The sequence below is a fragment of the Protopterus annectens genome, chromosome 1.part1 (assembly GCF_019279795.1).
Source record: "Protopterus annectens isolate FY-2018-M chromosome 1.part1, PAN1.0, whole genome shotgun sequence".
Taxonomy (NCBI): domain Eukaryota; kingdom Metazoa; phylum Chordata; order Ceratodontiformes; family Protopteridae; genus Protopterus; species Protopterus annectens.
Window position 1 is genome coordinate 341,389,990 of NC_056726.1, and position 7,384 is coordinate 341,397,373.

Consider the following 7,384-nt stretch of genomic DNA (forward strand, 5'->3'; position numbering starts at 1 on the left):
TCAAACCTGAGTCATCTGGACCATAATTCGGGATTTTTCACTCTATTCTGCAGTTTTGACCATAGTCGCTGTGACAACCCACCACTGGACCAGAAATCAAGGAGCCTCAATCCTCACCACTGGCAACAGAGGTGTTTGTACACTGGGAGGTTAATAGGTACACACACAGCATGTCCAGATGCAACTCTCTGCATCAAGTGCAGTTTCCTTTAAGAGCACATAGAGACCATGGTCAGTCTGGGGCTGGTTTCTCACTCTTCCTCCAGACCCCCTATAATACTACCCACTGGCACAGCTATAGAGTTGAGATCTCATCTGAATGACCAAGTGAAGACCCCCAGCACCCTCTCTGTCATACCAGCACTTCATGCCCCTGCCCAAATAGCTGAATCACACACACTTTGGGTTTTGATTTATACATACACACACACACACACACACACACACACACACACACACACACACACACACCTGTAAAAGGCTGGCACAGGTTTACTAGCTATGCCCCCTTCTGCCCAGACTATAAGGTAATTATCACTACCAGTCAACTCCTTATCAGCTACTTTAAGGCCCTTAACAAAGGGTGTCCAGTCTTACTGTGTAATATTATTGCTAACACAAATGGTAGTGTGACCAAGAGCAAGGCTTTAGGAGTGTCTCACACATTGTCACCAAATAAATGTGCAAGTTTTCTCAAATCTGAAATATCTCTACACAGATCAGCCAAAATGTAAGGTTAAAATATATTTAATAATAAATAATAACAGAACAAGACAATACTAAATATATATTCACAGTTATATCTGAGTTCAAAACCACAGGAAATATTTAAAATAATATTCCAGGACAGTCTCAAATAAAGAAAAACATCTAAACTAAGCTTTACAATATTCCTGAATGTATCCTACATAATTACTATACCCTAAAAACATACTTCATTAGAGCAAGGCAGATGTGATGAATGGATCTTCTATAGTTGTTTTCAGGTCCAAAACAGAATGCAGAATGCCCAGTCTCATTAAGAGACTTCTCAAATTAATATGTAAAATATTACTGCTGAGCTAGCTTGCAGAATGACATCATTTCTTGTTATCTGAATTCAAGTCCCCAGGCCAAACCAACCATTGATGAAACTGGAAGTATTTAGCATCTACCTGTAAAAATATACAAACAAGGGTTCTCCGAAGATCTCTGGTTGATGCTGGATGTCATAAAACAATTGCATTCCTTCATGCTTTTAAGACTAGTAATTGATTCATCCTAAAGACAATACAGAAAGGTTCCTAGTACAGACATTCCCCTGGATTCATGAACAGTCCCTGCAAGAATAGTCTATTCTTGCACGGACTGTTCCGTGTAGTAATACAGCAGCAGCGTGCCCTACATATTAATGAGGGCACACTGCTGTATTCCTATACCTACACAATCCGTGTACAAGTGCAGGGGGCATGTATAAGTCCTGCATGGACACTTTAACATGCCCCCTGCACTCAGAAAGTGCAGTACAGCACTTTCAAACAAGGAAGTAGCATAATATTAGAGCCTGGCTCTAATATTATGGGTTATTTCAGTGTCTGCAGACACAGAAATGTAAAACTGAGCATGCCAGTGTCCATGGACACTGAAATAAGGAAAAAAAAGCACACAATCCCTAAGAAGTAGCCTGCACAGTACATGACTGTCCCTGCAATGGCCTGGTCCCTGCCCCACATGCCTGCAACCTGCTGATAAATATATGTAATAATTTAATATTTAGTTTTATTTTTTTTTGCAATAAAAAACAAAGTTTAACCAGAGCGCAGTGGGTTTGCGTGTCACGATGCTTTGCTCAGCCCAGTGTAAATTTTGTTTGAGAGTCAAATAGAATTGTGAAGGAGAAACCCACTTTATTGATGTAGCATAGTTGTTAGAGCTCCGGTTTGGCATGCAAGACATGCACAGTTCGAATCCCAGCTCTGGCCAATATATTTTATGTGTGGAAGCAGTTGTAAATTAATGTTTATGAATTGGAATGATATCTGTAAGTCATATGCCTCAGGTATGGTAGTGTAGGGCTGGGAAAATGCTATATGGAAATGTAAAAAACATTTTCTATTTTTTTTTTTTTAAATAATTGTTTAATGCCAGCTAAGCCTGCCACAGCTCTGTTGAAACCAGCTAAGGATTGCTTAAGCATGAAAATATAAGCAATCCTTTGCAACTGTAAGCTTTGCTTAGCTTGTGTAAGCCTTGCTAAGTGGATTTGCACAGAGCTAAGCATAGCTTAGCATATTTGAAAATCAGCCAATCAAGAAAAGTGTGGGAAAATGGCCTTATTTAAACCACATAGGTAGGAATACAGCCATATCTCTTTGAGTCTGATCAAGGCAACAACAATGTCAGGCATAGGAGAGGGTGTTCGCTTTTGGGAGCAACTCTAGGGCATCCAGGAGTCCAGGGTCATGGTTGGACTCCTTATCAAAGACCATGAAGCTAGACTGCTGCAGGCCAGTACCAGGGCTCCCAGTACAAAGCAGAGGCCTGGGACCATCTGGCACATGATCTCACTAGTGCCACTGGCATTCCCCGAACTGGTGAGCAGGTGCATCATCACTATGATGACCTAAAGCATAAGAGGGTTGAGCTTTTGGCCCAGTGGATCCAAGAGGCACGAGAGGAGGATTTCCCAGAAGTTTGTAAGTATGCAGTCTGTGTATTTATAAATAATTAATTAAAAATTGTGTATGTTACTGTACAGGTGTGCTTAATGTGTGTTCTCTCCTCATACAGCTGCCGATGAGAAGGCTGCGAACATTGATGCCCATGCACAGCACTTGGTCCGACTGTGCAGAGAGTTTGGTGAATACAGAAATATTTGTAATATCTGCTGGAATAAATCAGAAATAGTAAAGGTAGTACTGTCTGTATATATAATTGTGCTCTAACTGTACTGAATAAACATGTATCAGGCTGCCAGTGTGAGAACTCAGTAGTGCCAGCTGCTGTGTAATACAGAGTTTTGTAGCAAACAAGGTACAGTTGAGGAGAGGAAGAGTAGGATATGTATTAGGCTGTCTGAAAGAACCTGCTAAGAAACTGCTGTGTCAGGGCTACTTTAACAGTTACAAATGAGAAGCAGTCCTCCTGTGCAGGTCATGCAGTAATACTAACTGTGGATTTATGAGTTATAGAAAGTGTTGTTATGTCAAAAATAATAAAGCTGACTACCACAAACTGTAGTCTTTCATTTGTCTTGTTTCTGAAATGTACAATTGTATAGCTGCAGCAGCATGCAGTAACTGAAGTGAAGTGATGTGGATCTGAAATAAATGACAAAATGCAAAAGTAAATATTTTCTTCACTAATGTCTTGTACTGTGTTCCTGCCAGCATTTCCTTGTGTTAACCTCTGCATTTCAGCTATATGTAGTCCTGAATGTACAGGAAAGTGTGAGACACTAACAGGTGCAGACTGCAAATGTAGACTGTGTTGACTTGATTCTAAATTGAAGTATGTTTTGTTAAAATATCCAAATGTCTAGTTTTAATAATCTGCTCATATTGTGTAAACAGTAACATCAACAGTTTTTTGTTCTGATATTTGTTGTAGTTATTATGGAAAACAAATAAAACGACATTTGATAAAAAAGTAGAGTGTGTAGAAAAGTATGTGCTAGACAGAAATAACTCAAGTAACACACACCACTTCCCCACTAGCTCAATCTGATAGCTCTAGGTCTGCACAGACACACACACACACACACACACACACACACACACACACACACACACACACACACACACACACACACACACACACACACACACACACACACACACACACACACACACACACACACACACACTACGGTTCAAATCCAGGGACTGCTACTATGTCTCTCTAGTTCTACAGCTATAAACTTCAATATTGGTAGAAACACTAATCTGTTGTGAACAGATATTTTCCCCACAGGTAAAGAAATATTTGCAAAAGCAGTATGATGGGTATATGTATGAAATGTGTACAAATGTTCTGTTGAGCAGCCCCAGTCCTACAAACAGAAGCAGGCTAGCCATCTACACTATGCAGTCTGGCCAATACAAGCCTCCCAAGTGTCACGCTGTCATGGATAGCTTCCCCTGTTGCCAAGAAAGCTGCACCAAGGAAACATCACAGTACAAGTATGCCAAAAGCACACATAAAGAACAGCAGGACAGGGAACAAATTGTTATTTGCACCAGTAAGTATGACAGGTATGTGTCCCCTATACTTATGTATGTGGAGTTGTCATACATTGCCCCATAGTACTCCAGGTGCACATATATACAGGTGTGTATGTGCTGTAGCAGTTGTATGGCCCAGGTAGAGGTTAAGGGAGGGCAGAACTGTAAAGTATTGAATGGTAGTGTACTGAGAAGCATCACTGAATGCAGTTGTTAATGGAATTATTTTCTCTTCCCCCACCACTCATCTGCTCCAATAATTGCACAAAATGTAATATGGGTATGTTCTTACCAAAGCTTACTGTTGGGACCTTTGTTCCATTTTGGTTATTATATTTGAATTTGTGTGCATACTAACATACCTTGTTGAATAACCATTGTCAGCCTGTTGCCATAAATATCACCGACATTCTGATGCAATCCTGACTGCCATCCCATTGCTGCATGTGTTTGTTTGCCATGCCTCTGTTACAATTCCACTGTTCTGGGTTAACTGGAACACCCATGCATGCTGTGTCGACTAATGTTTAAATGTTTTGTTCATGACTAACCAATACACCTTGTTAATTCTCACTCCACAGCATATTCGGGATGGCTGATCCCGGCGGATCCACCTCTCCCACCCCACGTGGCTGAGACACCAGGTTCCAGCATGTCTGAGACCCAACCCAGATCTTCCTCATCTGCTGGTCCTGCAGCACCCATGGTTGGAACCACTGCAGGGGATGGGGCTTGTCCTCCCCTGCATATGGGAGCAGTGAAGATCTTGTCACCCAGTAAGAGGTCCGTAGCATGGTGTGCAGTGTCCTCCAGTGAGAGCTGGACGAACGACTGTGCCAGTTGGAGGGCAGACTGGCACAGCTTGAGGGGCGGCCAGGCCCTCCAGCTCAGCTCCCAGCACAGCCACCTTTGGGGCCATGAAGGAGTAGTGGTGACAGCCATCGGGTGGGGACATCAGTCCCACTGCTACCATCTAGGGGGTTCATGGGCATCCGATTCCCAACCACCCTCCCCTTTCAAGGTGTCTCCTCCCATGTGTCACACACCACCCCTGTCTACTGTCTTGTGTGTCTTGTCTGTCTGCAAATGCAACCTCTCCTACCAAACGTTCCTACCCACACTTACCTACACTCCTTCCCCAACATCCCACTCTCACCTTAAAAAAAGGGCATCTGTCCCAAAAAAAATTACATCCAGTACATAGCTCTACATTTCACCCACAGACACGGGCCCCTTACTCAATCTACCCCACTAATTATAATCATTTTATATTGACCACACCACTCCCTGTGGGGTGTGATGCTCTAAATTCCAAATTGCCCACGGCCATATCAGCTGTTGCTGTCAAAGAAATACAGAGCTATGGTCCTTTCCTACACCTGTCTTGCACATCCCTAGCTGCCTCACATCTTGTTTACCCCCTGCTTGCCCCCACTTTCCTGTCTACCTTTTTTCATTTCTTTACTTAAAACTAGCACAGGTTTAAGCGGACGTAAGCATCGCTCAGCGTCTCTGAGCTCTGCACAAACCCACGCAAACCCACTTACAACTGCTCAAAAGAGCCTTAATCACTCTGTATCCAACAGCCTTTGTTCTGCCCAGCAACAAAATAATCAGCCATTGTAAGTCTTGAACCCAGGACTCTGCACACCTTAGCCACAGCAATCTACCACTAAGCCATCTGAGCTGTAGACATGTGTGATGTTTTTCAAACATATCATTCAGTAGAGTCATTCAACAGTAGGGAAAAGGTTCTGTAGAATTAGTCAAGTTTTGTAGATACATATATATATATATATATATATATATATATATATATATATATATATATATACATACACATATACACAAATGTACATGTGTATGGAGATGCATATACATATAGACAAATAAATGCATATATGTAGAGATATACATATGAAATATATGCATTTAGAAATACATGTATAGATAGAAAAGTAAATCAATCATACAGGTATATCTATGTTCATTAAAATATATAGATATATACATATATATAGACGTATCCATATATATATATATATATATATATATATATATATATATATATATATATATATAGATAGATAGATAGATATATATATATATGCACATATATGGTTACATATATATGTATTGGAGTTGCACATCAGATCCATAACCCAAACCTCTTAATGTAACACATCTGTCCAAGGGATGTCAAAATGGGGGTCAAGGGGCCCAAAATAGGGACATCCTTGAAATATTGCCCTTATCCCTCTGTCTCCAGCAGCAACTGTTCTGCCTCGCAACAAAAGTATCAGTCCTGAACCTAGGGCCCTGTACACCATAGTCAGAGCAATATACCACTACACCATATGAGCTCAACAAAATACTGATGCTTTTAAAAACATAACAGTCAGTAGAGTTATTCAACAGTAGGGAAAAGATTCTGTAGAATTATTCAGGTTTTCTATATACACATGTATTTATGTATGGGAATGCATATATGTGGACAAATATAGGCAAAATATATTTAAAGATATACGTGTAATATATATATATATATATATATATATATATATATATATATATATATATATGTATATGAAACTCGTAATTCACAAAACCAGTGTGCCATGCAATCACAGCCCTTAAGGCAAAATAACATACCCAACATTCTAGTAATAGGTGACTCTATAGTCAGGCACACCGACGTCCCACTCACTAGGCTGAATAAGGAGAATGTTACTGTTAGCTGCCTGTCAGGTGCGAGGATCCGCCACATAACACAAGCACTCAGGTCACTCCAGAACAAGTACAAATATGATGCTGTCATTGTCCATGTTGGTGTGAATGACCTGAGCCATACCTCCCTGGACTACATGAAAATAGACATGGAAGAGCTCTCTGATCATGTAGCCCAGGCCGGTAGGACCCTGACTGTAAGCAGCATCCTCCTCTCACCAAGAATGATACCACGGTATAAAGAAAAAATTCTCGATTTCAACAATTGGCTAAGTTTCTGGTGTCATTCAAAGGGGATCCAGCGTCTGTCTGCCTGGGATGACATGCTTGACAAGCCACGCTGCTTCGCTAGAGATGGCTTGCACCTGTCACCCTTAGGCTTTCAAATACTTGCCAAGGCTCTTGCCACCCCCATAGTGCCTTTTTAGGCAAGGCTCAAAAGACAAACCCACCAC